Source organism: Petaurus breviceps, unplaced genomic scaffold, assembly GCF_028583685.1.
Source record: "Petaurus breviceps papuanus isolate PSGF00001 unplaced genomic scaffold, PetGlider_PUasm1.0 582, whole genome shotgun sequence".
NCBI classification, from domain to species: Eukaryota; Metazoa; Chordata; class Mammalia; order Diprotodontia; family Petauridae; genus Petaurus; species Petaurus breviceps.
The window spans coordinates 14,999,228-15,015,946 of NW_027186390.1; the positions used below are offsets into that span (position 1 = coordinate 14,999,228).

General features: G+C 40.9%; 1 protein-coding gene across 7 annotated transcripts in view; it reads left to right on the plus strand.

The window, feature by feature from the left end:
• The first annotated feature begins 885 nt into the window (after window positions 1-885).
• The window catches only part of WWP1 (WW domain containing E3 ubiquitin protein ligase 1), a 147,311-nt gene continuing 131,477 nt past the window's right edge, over window positions 886-16,719 (plus strand). For 4 of the 7 annotated variants that reach the window (XM_069103612.1, XM_069103610.1, XM_069103615.1 and 1 more), the window contains exon 1: window positions 887-1,243. The gene's annotated coding sequence lies outside the window, so the exon portion shown is untranslated. Of the gene's footprint in view, window positions 1,244-2,890; window positions 2,963-16,719 lie in introns of all 7 variants that reach the window. The other 3 variants (XM_069103611.1, XM_069103614.1, XM_069103616.1) reach the window with 2 other exon arrangements.

The following is a 16,719-nucleotide window of genomic DNA, read 5'->3' on the forward strand; positions in this document are numbered from 1 at the left end:
GCCTATTGTTAAAGCAGCTCAAATCAATGATGTTATCACACAAAACTTTTATAATAGCAGGCGAGATGGGAGAAATGCTTTCTTTTCATCATGTAAAGACTGGGGGGAGGGGGAGGAGGACAGCTTTAACTTCCTCAAGTATCTGCAAAGGAAACGTTTTTTTTTTTTTTTTTCCCGACCTGCAAACAGAAAAACGAGTGCCTCTTGTGGTGCTACCCCTTTAAAGTTAATGTTGCAGGTTGCTGACTGAGGCCAGGTGCTATTGACTTGGGCCGGTTCAGTTCCTAGGGTGCGCTCCTCCTGAGGGGATATGGGTGGAAGGTATGATAAGAAGAGGTTTCAGACACAGTCCTTCTCCCAGGGCCTTGTGTCACGTCCCATTCGTTTCCGTCCAAGAACATTTTCCTTTTCTGCAGCTAAGCTGTGCCTCGGGTTTCTCCAACTCAAGCCAGCATTTTGGCTGACGGACTCGAAAGTCAGAGCCACGACTTTCTCCAGCGCCCTTTCCCAAGTCTCCGGAGTAACTCCGCCCCTTCTCAGGTTCAGAGCCCTTCTCACCTCTCACTACCATTCCTACCCCACTTCCTCCTACCCTCCCGACTGCTGGGGAGACCTGGACAAGTTAAAGCTTTAAATCGTAGCCGTGCCCAGTGGTCGCTTTTGCGCATGCTCAGAGAACCGGCTTCGGGGTCAGGCGGATTTCTCCGCGGTGGCAGTGGCGGTGCTGCGCGCGCTCCCGCAATAACGTGCGCGTCTGTGGGGAGTGGGGGAAGCCTCTGAGCGCGTTACCGAGTATAGTGAAGGGGGGAGTGGATGTGGCGGCGCTGCGCGTGCTCCCGGGCATAGTGACGGGGGAGGGGGGGGGCGGGGGCGCGGCGCCGCGAACGAGGGGACGGCCGGCGCTCGTTCCCGTGGAAGGAGGTGTGGGGTTGGACCCAGGCGGTGTGCGGTTCGGGGTTGAGGGTTGGGGGGGGGGGGGGAAGGGGGCCCCGGAGTCTGCGGTCTCCCCTGCTCGTGGGTCCGTGCGGCTGCAGGCGGCCTGCACCGCTTGGGGGCCGACGCCGGGGCGGCTGCCGCTGGGAGATGGCAATACTCGGCTCAGAGGGGTGAGGAGACCCGCCGCCGGCTACTGAAGGGAGAGGAGGCGCCGCCGCCGCCGCCAACACCACCACCACCACCACCACCTCCTCCTCCTAGGCAGGCGAGCAGGCAGGCGAGGGAGGCGGACTGGCCGCGAGCCTCGGTAAGAACGCGGCGCATCGCGGGGCTCGGGTGGCGGGGCCGGCGTCCCTTCCCGGGCTGGGCTGGGATTCGGGGCTCGGGCCCTCCCCCTTCCCTGGCCGCCCTCGTGCCCCCACCCCCGCCTCCCCGCCAGGCTGGGAGGGGGCGGGAAGGCAGGCTCAGGGCGAAGGGGAGGGCGGTGCTCGTCCTCTTTCTTGGGTGGGTTCGTGGGTCTGGTCCTGAGTGAGACCCGCCGGAGGCCCGTGTTCATGTCCCGGAACGGGGAGAGCGTTTTCGTGACCCCCGCAGTCCCCAGCTGCCTGCCGGCTTCTCTTGCCTCGTCTTCTCCGCTCCAGTTTTAACCTCTCCTCTGACTGCCTCTCCTCCAGTCTCCGGTTTAATAATCTCTCCTAACAATTCTGTCGCCCAGGAGCAGCCAGCCTGAGCAAAGCCTTTTCCGTGGCATGTTCGTGTTGCTCCGTAGACTTCGCCCCGCAGCTGCCCTAGCGCACCCCCCGTTCTGTGACCCTGCCATTCCCCATGACCTTGTAGTTTTTTCCAGTCACTATTCTTCATCTCATCCACAATTTAATCTTCCCTCTTCCCTTCCCCCTCCAAGTTTTTCGTCATTGTCATCTCTCCATCACTTTTTTTTAACCTTCATTGCTATCATTCTTTCCATCACCCCTTTGGTATTGGAGCACTCTTTGCTTTGGATTATCTTCATTTTCGAAGAAACATTGTCCGTTGCTTTGGCGTTTCTACTTCTCTACTTCTAGTAATGTGGTTTTGATTTCTCCTTTTAAAATGTTTTATGTTGTGTAGGCAAACATGAATAAAGTGTGAAGTGATTTCTGTTTCCACATAAGGTACATCAGAAGTATTTGTGAAAAAGAATAGTTACAAAGAAATTATTTGGCCTGCTATAACTTGAAGCATCTAGTGTATACTGCACATATAGGTTTATATTAGTCTATAGCTTCTTGAAAAAAATGGCATACATTGGGAACTATTAATTTAGGTTCATATTGTCTCACTAAGTCCCTGTTTATTTAAACTAAATCAGAAGCTCAGTATATCAAACATTCAAAAGAAAGTGACTTTCAAAAAGGCCTTCTTTGATTTTGGTGATTTTTTTTTTCTTTTTGGAGGGGGGAAGGTAGGGCAATTGGCTTTAAGTGACTTGCCCAAGGTCACACGGCTAGTTGTTGTGTTAAGTGTTTGAGTCCAGGGCCGGTGTTCTATTCACTGTGCCACCCAGCCGCCCCTGATTTTGGTGATTTTAAGTAGCAAATTAATTTTGGTAGAAATGACCTTTATAATAATTCCTAGCTAGTTACATTTTTAAAAATTAAACTTAATAGTGAACTGATAGGACTGCTCATTGGACTCCTTTGTTAGTCTAATAAAGCCTATGGACCTCTTCTCAGAATAATATTTTTAAATGCACAAAATAAATATATATAAGAAAGAGGAACAAGCATTTTAGGCAGTGGGGAGAACAATCATTTATTAAGATCCAACTATGTACTGGGTACTAAGTGCTTTTTAAATGTTTATCATTTAATAAATTAAATGTTTAACATATCATTTAATAAATTAAATGTTTAACATTTAATCTTCAGAACAACCCTCTGAGTTAAGTACTTTTATTATTCTCATTTTACAGTTGAGGAAACTGAGCCAGAAAGAAGTGATTTGCCTAGGATCACACTTGAAATTCAGGACTTCCTGACTCCAAGTACAGTGCCCTATCCCCTGCACCACCTACTGTCTTAAATCAGAAAACCAATTATATTGAAATACAGTTATTTAAAAAAAAATTTTAAGTTTGTGGCTCTTGGAAGAAATGTGAAATAATGCATAAAGTTTTTTGCTTTATTTTCAACATTAATAGTATGATTATGATCTAGTATTTATATGACTGAATATAAAAAAAGATTTTACCTGTCCCCCAAAACCATAATCTGGAGTTACAGTAAATCAGTCAATCAGCAAGTATTTATTCAGGATCAGCCATGTTCCAGCCTCGTGCTGGGTGTTGCGCCCGCTATGTGCCAGGCACTTTGCTAATGCAGAGGATAAAAGGAAAGGCAAGAGACGATTCCTTTGGAGTCCACTGTGTACAAACAGGATAGATGCAGGTAAATTGGAGATTATTAACATAGGGAAGGCACTGGCATTAAAGGTAATCCTTAAAGTCCCCTTGTAGAAGACGGTGGGTGCTTTAGCTGATAACTTGAAGGAAGCCAGGAGGTGTAGTTGAGAAGGAAGCATTAAGGTTGTGGGAGTCAGCCACTGAAAAAACTTGGAATCCAAAAATGGGGTGTCAAGTTCAGAAGGGGAAAAAAGACCAAGGAGGTCAGTGTCACTGGATCTGAGTATGGGGGGGGGGGGAGGTAAGGAATAAAAAAAAATGGAAGGTAGGAAGGGGCTTGGTTATAGAGGGCTTTCTAAGCCAAAAAGAATTTTGTATTTGATTCTAAGGGTGATAGGGAGCCACTGGAGTTAATTAAATGGGGGTGATGACGTATAGGAAGGACAGCTGAGTGGAGGGTAGATTGAAGTGGGGAAAGCCTTGAAACAAGGAGAGCAATCAGCAGGGTTGTTGTGGTTGTGCCTTTTGAAGAGGATTATGGCATTGGAGAAATGATGACATGACTTGCAATTGACTTTGATCTGAGTGAGGAAGGGCTGTGCAAGATCACCAGGCTCACTTTCTCCTCCAGAGCCATCTGTATTCCGTGGCCAGATATCTCCACTATGACTGGAGATGAGCCAGGATACAGTGGGAGACCCTGGACCCTTTAGGCTAAGGCCTTTTCACATACTCACTTAAGAGTGAGGTAACACCTATTCAGTGAATTGGCCTTTAAGAAGTGAGTCTAGGGATGGCCCCTTTAATTAGAAAAAAAGAGAAAAAATACTGCTGGGAGGGGAAGACCCTCAGGGTTGCTGTTCCAAAGAGAAACTATTACCGTTGACATTCACTCTAAGCCTGTAGGGCCCCAAATACAACCATTATGTGGAGCTTGGACCGGGACCTGTTGTGGTCCTATAGAGTGAATTGGGTTTAAAGTTTTGTGAAAGAAGGGAAGAAAGGTAGAAAGAAAGGAAGAAATCTAGCCAGTAAACCCCAAGTTAAGTGGGCGACTTTTGGCCATGAAAATTTACCTTCATTTGGAGAGGAGAATTGGAAGGAGAGGACGGGGGAGAGGGAGATAATGAGTTGAGTTACCCAGCTTGCTGGGTCCCCATTCAGGCAACTCAGTCAACTCCCAGGTTGTATTTGTCCTTTGTTTTGGGAGAGGACCATGGCATCAGGGAAATGATGATGACTTGCAGTTGACTTTGACTTCCTAAAGAGACCCATTCACTGAATGGGTGTTACCTCACTCTTAAGTGAGTATGTGAAAAAGCCTTAGCCCAAAAGGGCCAGGGTCTTCCTTTGCATCCTGGGTCATCTCCAGTCATCCTGGTGAATATCTGGCCACTGGATTCAAATGGCTCTGTAGGAGAAAGTGAGGCTGGTGACCTTGCATAGCCCTCCCTCACTCAAATCAAAGTCAACTGCAAGTCATGTCATCATTTCCCCGATGCCCTGGTCGTCTTCAAAAACAAAGGACAAACACAAACTGTGAGTAGGGTAACTCAGTTTGCCTTCACCGTCTCCCGTCCCCCTCTCTCTTCTCCTCTCCAAATGAAGGTAAATTTTCATTCATCGGGGTATTGTAATAGTAGGTATATGAAGTAATAAGAACATGAACCAGGATGGTGGTAGTGTAGGAGGAGAACAGGGGGCCCATGTGAGAGATGTTATGAAGGTAGAAACAGTACTCTGCAATCAATTAGATATGGGTGAGTGTGGGGGATTCAGGATGACATTAGGAAACCTTGTGACCTGATGATGGTACCTTGGAAAATAATAGGAAGAAGAAAAGGTTTAGGAATAAAGACAAGTTCAGTTTTGGATTTGTTGAGCTTAAGATGTTTACAAGACATGAATTTGAGATGTTCAATAAACAGTTGTATGTAAGCATGCTAGTAAGCATAGATGTGAGAGCTGGATAAATAAGTTTGAGAATCATTTACATAGAGCTTATAATTGAATCCATGGTAGCTTAGATCACTAAGTGAAATATAAGGGAGAAGAGAAGAGGGCTTAGAGCCTTGGGGGAAGCTCAGAGTGCCAAGTGGATGAAGATCTATCAAGGGAGACTGAAGAAGGGGCAGTCAGCCAGATAGGAGAATCAAGAGAAAAGAGTATCTAGGAAATGAGTAGTTGACAGTATCAGGACACAGAAAGGTTCAGAAGGATGAGGATTGAGACAGAGCCACTAGGTTTGGTACTTAAGAGATCACTCTGGAGAAAGCATTTTCTATTAAATGCTGAGGTTGAAAGCCAGACTTTAGAGAGTTAAGAAGAGAGGGAAAGGAAAGGAAATGGAGGTATCTATTGTAGACAGTCTTTTCCATGAGTCTAATCAGACACAAAAGGGAGAAGAGATAGCTAAAGGATGAGAGTTATCAGGTGTAGAAAGATTAAGAAAGGGGTTTTTTGGTTTTGAGGATGGGGTAATGTGGGTGTGTTTATAGTTAGTAGGAAAGCATCCAGTTGGTCGAGGGACAGGCTGAAGATAAATGAGAGCTTGGGAGTGATAGAGGAGGCAGTCTGCTGAAGAAGACAAGAAGGAATGAGGTCATTTGTGAATGTAGAGGTTTGCATTGGCAAAGAGAAAGACCAGCTTTTTGTGTGAGACTGGAGTGAAGAGAAAGTGGTAGAAGGCATCTTAATGACATGAAATGAGAAGAGGGGAAGAGAGAGCTTTCCATAAATGGCCTCAGTTTTTTTCAGTGAAATATGAGGCAACGTTTTCTGCTGAAAGGGTGGAGGGCTGGTGAGCTATGGGAAGTTAGAGGAGAGATGTAAAGGTTTGGAAAAGCTGCCGTATTGAGTGGGATAATGAGTCAATTAGGGAGGTGTAAAAGGATTGCCTTTAATAAAGTAAAGTCTCTTGAGATTAGGTAACATAAATTTGAAGTGGACTCGGACAGCATAGTTTTTAGAGAGCTTACATTTCTTTATATTAAACAATGTGTAAATATATAAGAATATAGAAAATAAATACAAGATAATGAAGGGGCAGGCACTAGTAGGAAGGGGAGGGACTAGGTCATATTGAAAATGGCAATTGAACTGAACTTTGTTAGAAACCCAGGATTCCAAGAAGAAGGACTGCATTTCATACATGGAGAATTCAGTGCAGAGCCAGAGATGGAAGATGAAGTATCATGTGTAGAGTGCATGAAAGGGAATAATGTGTAATAATGCTGGGTTAGACTAGAACAACATTGTGAACAGCTTTAACTGCCAAACAGGAGTTTGTACTTGATTATAGAAGCAGTAGTAACCACTAGAATTGTTTGGTTTATTTTTGTAAACTGGGGGAGTAATGTGTTCAGGCCTGTGCTGTTGGTTCACTTGGCACTGTGTGGAGGATAGATTGGAAAGGGCAGAAATTCTTTTGTTTTATTCTGAACTTAACAAACACCAAATGAAATGGACATTTCCATGCACATAGAACAGAAGATAATTGAATGTGAAACTGTGAATCACTTTTAATATATTATCAATTCAACATGTAATTTTCAAAGCTGTACTGCTTGTCTGTGATTCTTTCTGCCCTCCCCTTTTTTCTTTTTGTGCATTAAAAAGTCTCCAGTGACCCTCTTTTTCATTTTCTTTCTACTTTTTTTTTGTAGGGGGTCCTGTAAGCCCTGTAGCCTACCTTGTCTTTCTCTTTCTCTTTCTACTTTCTCTTTAAAAAAAGTCCTTGTATGGTCCAGCAAAACAATTCCTATATTGGTCATTACTTCTCTGTTGGGAGATGGGTAACATGTTTATGTCCTCAGGAATCATAGTTCATTATCTCAGTGATCAGAGTTCTAGAGTTTTTCAAAGTTGCATTTCTTTGAAATGTTGTTATTGTATAAATTGTTCTCCTGTTTCATATCACTTCACTTTGCATTTAGATCTTGAAGACAGGAGAGACTGAGGCAGAAAGACTAGTTGGGGGTTACTGCAGTTGTCTGGGCCAGAGTTGAGGGCCTAGAATACTGCTCATTTAAGAGAGAAGGTGTGCAATGCAGGAATTGTAGAAGACATAAGACTTGGCAATTAAATTATCTTGATCTGTCAGTTTCTAAATGTTCCTTGGGTGATCAAGTCTTCAGTGATTTTGCATTCAAAATTCAAATCCTAAGCTATTGGTTTTATTTAAAATTTTTGCATACCTGTATGCATGCATGGATTCATTTAATAAACATTTATTGAGTGTCTCTTATAATAACAGGTCACATAATTATAATGTAGAGCTTTAATGAACCTTATAACCACCCTGTGAGATAGGTACTGTTATCTCCATTTTACAAATGAGGAAACTAAGATTCAGAGAGATTAACTGATTTCCCCAGGGTCACATAACTAGTAACTGTCTAAGACAAAATTTGAAACTAGGTCTTTGTAGTGGCAAGCACCCCAGCGTCCCCAGGGTGGCTGCCCATACAGGTTCTTACATCTGCTTTGATGAAGGAAAGCAACTCAAAATGGGTTAATAAGCTTACTTTAATCAGTCAAACATATATCGTTTACCTAGTTCAGGGGGAAAAGGTCAGCACCCCGAACTTCAGAGTATACTCACAGAATTATCAAGACAGAGAAACAGATCAAGTAGACAGTTTCCAAACTGTCCAACCATTACATCCATACCAAATCAACATCTGGGTTTCAAGATCTGTGTTTTTCAAAGCCGGGGGGCTCTCAACGACGGCTTCCCAGAATCCTTTTTCCCAATTCACAGAACACTTCTCAAAGTGAGCCCCAAAACAAAGCTACACATTAGGGCTTATATAGCCTTCTCCTGGCTCAGAGAATGTAACAACCTTATTGACCCACTGGCCAATCAAAAAGTATCTACTGAAAAACAAGCCTCCTACCTGAGGCTCCTGGTGCACTTTAGCCTAGAGGCAGGGAAGATCTTAAAAATTTACATTCCCATTACAGTCTTCTGTCAACATCCATCAGTTTTAGCTGATATAACTGGTACTAATAGCAGATCCATGAAGTAGGTGATACAAATATCCCTATCTTAGAATGGGGTTGAATATATAGATATGGGAGCCATCTGTGGTAGCAAAGAGATGATTGAATAGATAGAAAAACTGATGAGATTTTGGAGTTGAGAGTGAAGAAGGAAAGGGAGAGTCTAGGACAGAATTCTATACATGTGATTGAAAAAGAATGATAATGGTCTTAGAAAGGAGACTTGAGAATGTGAAAAGTAGAAGGAAAATTGAGAGAGCAGTGTCTTAGGAGAGAGTATCCAGGAAGAAGAGGAGGTTAATAGGGTCAAAACTTGTAGAGAGGTCAAGTCGAATGAGGACTGAGGAAAGACCAGTCTGGTGTACTTAACAGTTATGAGATTGTTGGCAAACTTGGAATACACAATTTAATTTGAATTAGGGGTCAGAAATCAGATTGTAAAGGAGTAAGAAGTGAGAGAAATGTGAGGGAATGGAGGTGGTAAGTACAATTCCCTTTTAGTAGGGTAGGCAAACGTTACTAAAAATCTCATTGAGAATATTACTTGTTGCCACATTTTCAAAATTATTTGACCCTGAAGGAATCTTCAGATATGCATGTTGTACAACTTCCAGTTCAGGGACTTGATACTTCACAACTGTACTTTTACAACTAATATTACTCCCTTAGAGAACATAACATCTTCATTCAATTTACCAGTAGTGCCATTGTATAACTTGAGACTAACTCAGTATGTTAATCATTTGAATTTATAAGTTGACTATATTTAAATATTTTGAAGGGAAATCAAAAAAAGATGTTTTCATCACTTCATCCTTCTTATTTGATCACATTTTGCCTCTGTCCCAATAACCTTAAAGCATCATTATGGAAACGACAAAGTTGATTGGGGTTAGTTTGGAGAGAGTGCAAGAAAACTATTCTTAGTCTAAGAGATGTTAAAAAGGAAATGTTGAGCATTGTTGGGAATGCAGGGATATGACACAGTTTCTGCTTTCAGATATTTACCCCTCAAATATATTTGTTATTAAATAGCTACTATGTAAAATATCCTTATAATGTAGAGGGGAGAGGATAATAGCTAACATGCTTGTATATTGATTTAGTAAGGATACATTATTTAATTTGATTCTCACATCAGTGAAGTAGATGAATAGATGATACAGACTGGAACACAGGTTTTCTGATTCCAAGTTAAATTTTTTCTAAACTGTACCATTAAGGTGTATACAAATAGCTTTTGTAAAAGGTAGAATGTATAAATACTATGAGATACCCTCAAGAAAGTGCTTTTGGGGTTCTGCAAAAGAAATATCCCATAAATGTGTTGTGATTAAGAAAGACTTCGTGGAAAAAATAGCATTTAACTGGGCCTTGAGTGATGGGATTATATTCTAGGGTTCAACTCAAGCATTTGTTAAGGTTTAGTATGTAGAGCACTGTTAAGGGAAATACAAAGTTTAGATAAGGTAGTCTTCCTGGAACTTACATACTCTAATAGGGGAATATAGCACAAACATAACTATAATACAAAGTGATAAATCTGTGTGTTAGAGGTAATCTCTGTCATTTGTTCCATAGTCTCCTAACCCCTCAAAAGAAAAAAAAGAAATTCTGAGGGAAAGATCTTTGACAACTTGTAAAAAGGAGCATATTGGACTTGGAGTTAGAAGACCTAAGTTTGAATTTCTGGGCTTCTATTTCTTAGTTATGGGACCTTGGGAATCACCTATGTAAAATGAGGGTAATAATTACCCTGCTTACCTCACAGAGTTGTAAGAATCAAATAAGATGATGAATATAGAGTACTATGTATTTGTGAGTTATAATTATGGTGAGAATTTAAGAAGGCTGAGATATTAGGAAGGAAATTCCAGGCTATAGGTACACCTTGAGTAACCATGTGGAGGCTGACAAAGGGAGATATGCAAGCGGAAAAACTGGAGACCTATTTGGTTGGTTAATGGGGGAAGGGCATTTTAGGTGGAGATAACAAAGCATTGGAAGTGGGAAAGTGGATGGTTTTTTGAGGCCACTAGGTATAGGCCAGAAAAGGGAAATGAGATTGAAAAGGTGGTTTTAGATGAGTATGGAGAACCCTGAATGCTAGGTTTTAGACTATAATAGGCAGTGAGGAGCCACTGAATGTTTTGTTTTGTTTTTTAAACAGTAAACTCTAGTGGTTCTCTATTACTTTCAGAATTAAATATAAAGTCCTCAGTTGGCTTTTAAAGCCTTTTATAACTTGGTCTCTATGTTTCAGTCTTCTGATTTTACTCTACTCCATGTACTTTGCAACCAGGTGACAATCGTTTCCTTACTGTTCCTCACATATGACCCTCCATTTCCTGAGTCTGAACCTTTTCACTGTCTAACTCTCTCATGCCTGGAACTCTCTTCTTCCTCATCTCCACCTTCTGCCTTTCTTCAGTTCCTTCATATCTCAGCTGAAGGCCCACCATCTGCAGTAAACATTTCCCAGTCCTCTTTAATTTTAGTGCCATCTAACTGAGATTTATCCCCAGTTTATATGTTTGTATATTGTCTCCCCCATTAGACTGTGAGCTCCTGGAGATTGGGGATTAATTGTTGTTTTTTTTCCCTTCTTTGCATCCCCAACCCTTAGAGTAGTACTTAGGACACGATAGGCATTCAATCAGTGTTTGTTGCTTGTTTGCTTACTAGGGAAATAACATGATCTGAATCTGTGCTTTTAAAAAAATTGTCTTTGGAGTGGTGGGCTGTATGGTTTGGGATAGAGATTGTAATCTGGGAGAGCAGTTAAAATGAGGGGGACAGGAGACGTGCTCTATGTTCCTTTCCAGCTCTGAATCTATGACCTTATTGTAATGATCCTAGTGAATAGTAAGGATGGACTTAACACAACAATAAAAATGGCATTTACTCTCATTTACATAACTTAATGAAAAAGGAAATGGCAAACTACTTCAGTATCTTTGCTAAGAAAACCCAAGGATAGAAGTCCACTGGTCACACAGAGTCAAACACAAACTGAACAACAACAATGTTATTTAAAGGTTTATAAATACAGTGCTGGTACTATTATCGAACCATGTCCTACTTAAGTTCATTATCAGATTGGTACAAGATGAATTTTTTAGCTTAGGCAACTTTTAAAGACAAATTTACAAAGTTATCTCATGGTAGATCCTTGAAATATTCAAGTAAAGTTTGCAAAGCACAAGTCTTTAACAATACCCACAGAGGTAGGCAGGGCAGCTATTATCTTTCTTTTACAATTGAAGTAACTGAGTCTCTGAAAGGTGTAAAATGACTTGCCAATGATTATATCTAATAAATGTCAGAGTCTGATTTGGAAACCAGACTGAACTATGAGTCCAGTTTCTGATTTACTACTCTCACTTCCTGCTGGTTTCCTGGTGGTGGCAGTGGAAATGGAAAGAAGGCTATGGATGTCAAAGAGGTTTTGGAGATAAAACTGTCAGAATTTAGAGGTGATTACTGTCTATCCATAGGTCAAAGGACTCTGAGGTTTGAAGCCAGGGTACTTAGAAAAAGAATGCTGTCATAACAAATAATAAAGTCAGCAAAAGATCAGGGAGAGAAAACATGAGTTTGGTTTTGTATATATTGGGTTTGGGTTCTAGTTGGTATACCCAAATGAAACTAACTATTGGAAATTGGAAATGTGATCCTGGATATGAAATAGTAGGCTGGGGCTATTGTTTATTATTGTACAATTATTGGAACCACATAGAAGTGATAGTTGAGAGGCGGCTAGGTATAGGACACCAGCCCTGGAGTCAGAAGATGTGCCTATCTTCCCACACCCCTGCCAACATTAACTGTTAGGGTTTTTTGTTTTTTTTTTGTCATTTTGGTCAATTTTGGCAATGTGCCCTTCCTAGTTTTCAAGTCTTCTTATACTTTATTCCCCACTACTCACTCTTCAATCCAGTGACACTAGCCTTCTTGCAGTTCAGTGAACAAAGCTCCAATTCTCTGCTCTGGTCATTTTTTCTGGCTTTCTACCATGCCTAAAGTGCTCTTCCTCAATTCTATGTACTGCCTTCCCTTAAGTCTCAACAAAAATCTCATCTTTTACAAGAATCTTTTCCCAATTCATTTAAATTCAAGTGCCTTCCTTCTCTTAATTATTTCCTGTTTTTTTTTCTATATATGGCTTGTTTATGTATATATTTATCTCCCTCATTAAATTGTAAACGCCTTGAGGACAGGGGCTATCTTTTGCTTTTTTTGTATCCCCAACATTTAGCACAATGTCTGGGAAATAGGTGTTTAATAAATGTTTATTGACTGGTATTTGTTGTCTTAGTCTGCTAGGCAAGTGTGTAAGATCTTATACTAGTGGGCAGTCATGTGTTTCTTTAACTTTTAGAAAAGTTGGGAAAAGGGGTTGTGCTTTGAAGACAAAATTTACAAAGTACAGGGTTTGTTTTTTAACCTCAAAGGGGAACTGTTCTTCATATATGAAGATGAAACTATTCGTTCACCATAAGTATGTGGTAGTATTATATTTGTGTTAGATTACTTCATCTATATACCCTTGTGATTTTTGCTGACCAGCATTAGGTCTAAGATAGGTGACTGTGATACATATATGAATAGCAGATTTGTTGATGGATCTGTGGTACTGTTGATGCCAGTATTCTCTCCAGCCCTGCATATCACAGCCTATCTATGCCTTCTTAACTTTGTTCTTCTTCCAGTTCACCTCAAGGGGTCTACCCAGTTAAGCCCTTTTCTCTGTTTCTCTTGCATTGTGTGGGTACTGGGGCAGCTAGGTGGCACAATAAATAGAGCACCAGCCCTGGAGTCAGGAGGACCTGAGTTCAAATGAGGCCTCAGACAGTTAACCCTTACTAGCTGTGTGACCTTGGGCAAGCCACTTAACCCCACTTGCCCTGCCTTCCCCCCTCCAAAAAGACAAAAAAAAAAAAAAGAAATTGTGTGGGTACTAGAGGAGCATAGATGTCCATCTGTCATCAGCTCTAGGCCTCTGGGACCAATCATATAAGTTGAGTGATTCTGACAGTTACAGGTTAAGACTAGAATAGTATACTGGAGAATGCTGGATTTGGAACCAAAAGACTTGGGTTCAAATTTCGGCTCTTTCACTTATGTTTGTGACCTTAGATTACTTAGGCTCAATTTTTTTCTATAAAAAATGAGGCAAGGATCTCAGCAGAGAAAGTGGGTGGAAAGGGAATCTTGAGAGGTCTGAGGAGGAATGAAAAATTTTGGAAGAGTGATAATGATTTAATTAAGGAGGTGTAAAGCAACTGTTTAGCAGCCGTGAGGGCCCAATTAAGGCTATGTAACATAAATCTTTATTGCAGTCAGAACAGTTATATGATTTTTTCTACATTCATTCAGGAGTATGTATATACAATGAAGGCAGGAGACAGTGAGAGTGATACAAAGCTGAGGCTTGGAAGGGTACAGCTGACAAGAGGATAAGGGAACCAGGGACTCAAGAAGGGGACAAGGTAGAGTTGAATTGGTTCACTAAGTCAAGATGGGCAAAGAAGAGTGTGGCTAGTTTAGGGGTTATGGCCTAAAAGAAAACTGAGGGGTTGAGGAATTGTCTGCAGTGTGGACAAAGAATATTTTGGTATAGGAAGGCAGAGGAAGGGTTGGAAAGCCAATAGTTTGTAATCAAATAAGAGAATTTCAGAGTTCATGAACATGGAGATAGTACATTTTTGAGATGATAGCAAGATCAAGGGCAGGATGGTCTTTGTGTGTGGATTAAGGTAGGATGGAAAAGTAAGGTCAGGGGAAATGAACAGTTTGAGAAGCTGGGAGGTTAGGGTGTTTTAGTATGAGAGCAGGAGTTTAGGAGGAAAGACCATGAAACAGATAATGAACTCAGTGGGCAAGTAAGAGAAGTGTTCTAAAGGTCTATAGATAATAGTTATCAGGACTTTGACTGGGTGGTAGATGTGAATTCCATGAACTTAAAAAAAGGATTGATTGTGATACAAGAAAAACCTCAAAGTGGTAATGGGGAACAAGGAGTATTCCGACTCCCTCACCCTGACAAGGGGAAATCAGTGAAAGTGAAGCCAGTACTAGAAAGTGTTATTCACACTTCTTTTACTTTATCTTTGAAGGTCTTTCTTCTGGTCACTTGTAGAATTTGTCATTTGTCAATGAAACTGTTAAATTTAACTACTATGTGTCTTAGAGTATGCAGTATAAGAGTTTTTCCTGTGTCTTAGAGTATTCAAGATCCAAGTTTTTTCATGAAGACTATATAGAGCTATCAGTTGGTAAGTTCAGAAGTTCTAGGCACTTGTATTGTTTCTTGCATTATATTTGGTTTTTTCAACTTGTGTTCTTCTGGGAGAGCTATAATCCTGGACTTTTCATATTGTCTTTGACATCAGTTTAGTTTACTTGTTAAGAGATCATATTTTCTTTTAACATTGCTGTGTTCTGTGTCTCCTCTTTTAGATTGTCATTCATATGATGTATTCCCAATCATTTGTTTTCTTTTGTTTCTTTGGTGAGATTTGCTATTATGGGTTCAGATTTTTCTGTTCTGCTGATTATTTCTGTTTTGATGGCCACAAGTTCTGCTGTCATAATTCTTCTCTATTAAGCCATTCAGGAGCTTCCTGCTATGCATCTTTTCCCTTGGGAGAATCTACCAGGCCCTCTGGCTCATCAGGTGTTGATTCATTTTCCTTTTTATTGCAGTATTTATTCATGCACGTTTATATTCCTTAGATGATTAGAAGCCATATTCCCTTCTGTTATTAATATCTTCTCTGTTGGTTTATCTTCTTGTGCTCAAGGTTTTTAACTGGATTTTCTTCCTCCTGATATCTGGTCATTTCAGTATTTTTTTTTTAGCTCACTTCTGATTCCTTGTCCTTTGATGGAAGTTTCCCCAGGGATTGGACCTTATAATTCCTCAAGCCTCCTCCCACCCAGGGGAATTCACTTTTTACTAACTTAAGTCTCTGCCCAGGTAACTTCTCTGGGGACAGAGTTTTTTCAGGCCTCATTTAATCATTCATACACACATGCTAGCATGTTCCTCAATTCTCTGAATGAGCATTGTTACAGCACCTAGCATTGCCACACTGATCTCCCAGGAAGAGTAACTTCTTGCTTTTGACTATCTGTGAAAGAGTTCGGTTCTAGGCAGAGTTGAGTTCTGTTGCAATTTCTTATGTCTGTTTATGCAGCCCTGTTAGAACATGGTTTCTGGGGTGGGGAGGAGGAGATGTTGAGTTAGCAAGTTAGGGATTAACTTTCTCTACTCTTGTTTAATAGGGACAGCTACATGGTACAATAGATAGAGTACTGGGCCTGAAGTCAGGAAGACCCATCTTCCTGAGTTTAAACCTGAACTCAGACACTTACTAGCTGTGTAACCCTGAATAAGTCACTTAGCCTTGTTTGGCTTAGTTCCTCATCATAAAATGAGCTAGAGAAGGAAATGGCAAACCACTCTAGTATCTTTGCCAAGAAAAAGGGGTCACGAAGAGCTGGACATGACTGAAATGACTGAATAACGATAACATCGATTAATTCTTTGAGTTTCTACCTCCTTGGGTTTCTTGGGGTTTTAGATCTGAGATACAGAATTGCTTTATCTCTTGCATATGATTCCTGGTTTGGAGAGATCTGAGAGGGCATGAAGGTCAGAAAGTATCTAGTCCTTCACTTTGTTGTTCTGGTTATCTGGAAATCTGTTCCTTGTTTTGCAAAAATACATGGAAATACTTTACAAGAGAGGCCCCTTTATACATCAGTGTTCATATTTTAAAGGTTTTTTATAGTTCTTTCAGAATTTCTGGCTTTCTTTTCCTATTACATTTACCATCTTTTTTCACATAAAGGAGAAGCATTTTAAAGCTTGCTTAGTTAAAAACATGTGACCATAAAAACATTTAGTTAAATGGTAGCTTTATCTTTTGCCTTTTGGTATATTGCATTCTAAGATCTCTTCTTGGTTATGATAGAAGCTACCAACTTTTATTAGATTCTGACCATAATTTCTTGGTATTCAAACTCTGAGTGTTTGTAGCACTTTTTCTTTGATGTGGGAATTCTGGAATTTGACTGAAATTTCTGGGGGGTTTCTTTCAGGAAGTCATTGATGGTTTCCTACCATTGGTACTTTGCCCTCAGGTTCTAACAGACTCAGTTTTTATTTTTGATTTTTTGAAATATGCATTACAGGCTCTTTATTACCATGATTTTCAGGTAGTCCAACCAGCTATCCCTTTTTTTTTTCTTTTTTGGAGGGCAGTTGGGGTTAAGTGACTTGCCCAAGGTCACATGGCTAATAAATGTTAAATGTCTGAGGCCTACTTTGAACTCAGGTCCTCCTGACTCCAGGGCCAGTGCTCTATTCACTGTGCCACCTAGCCACT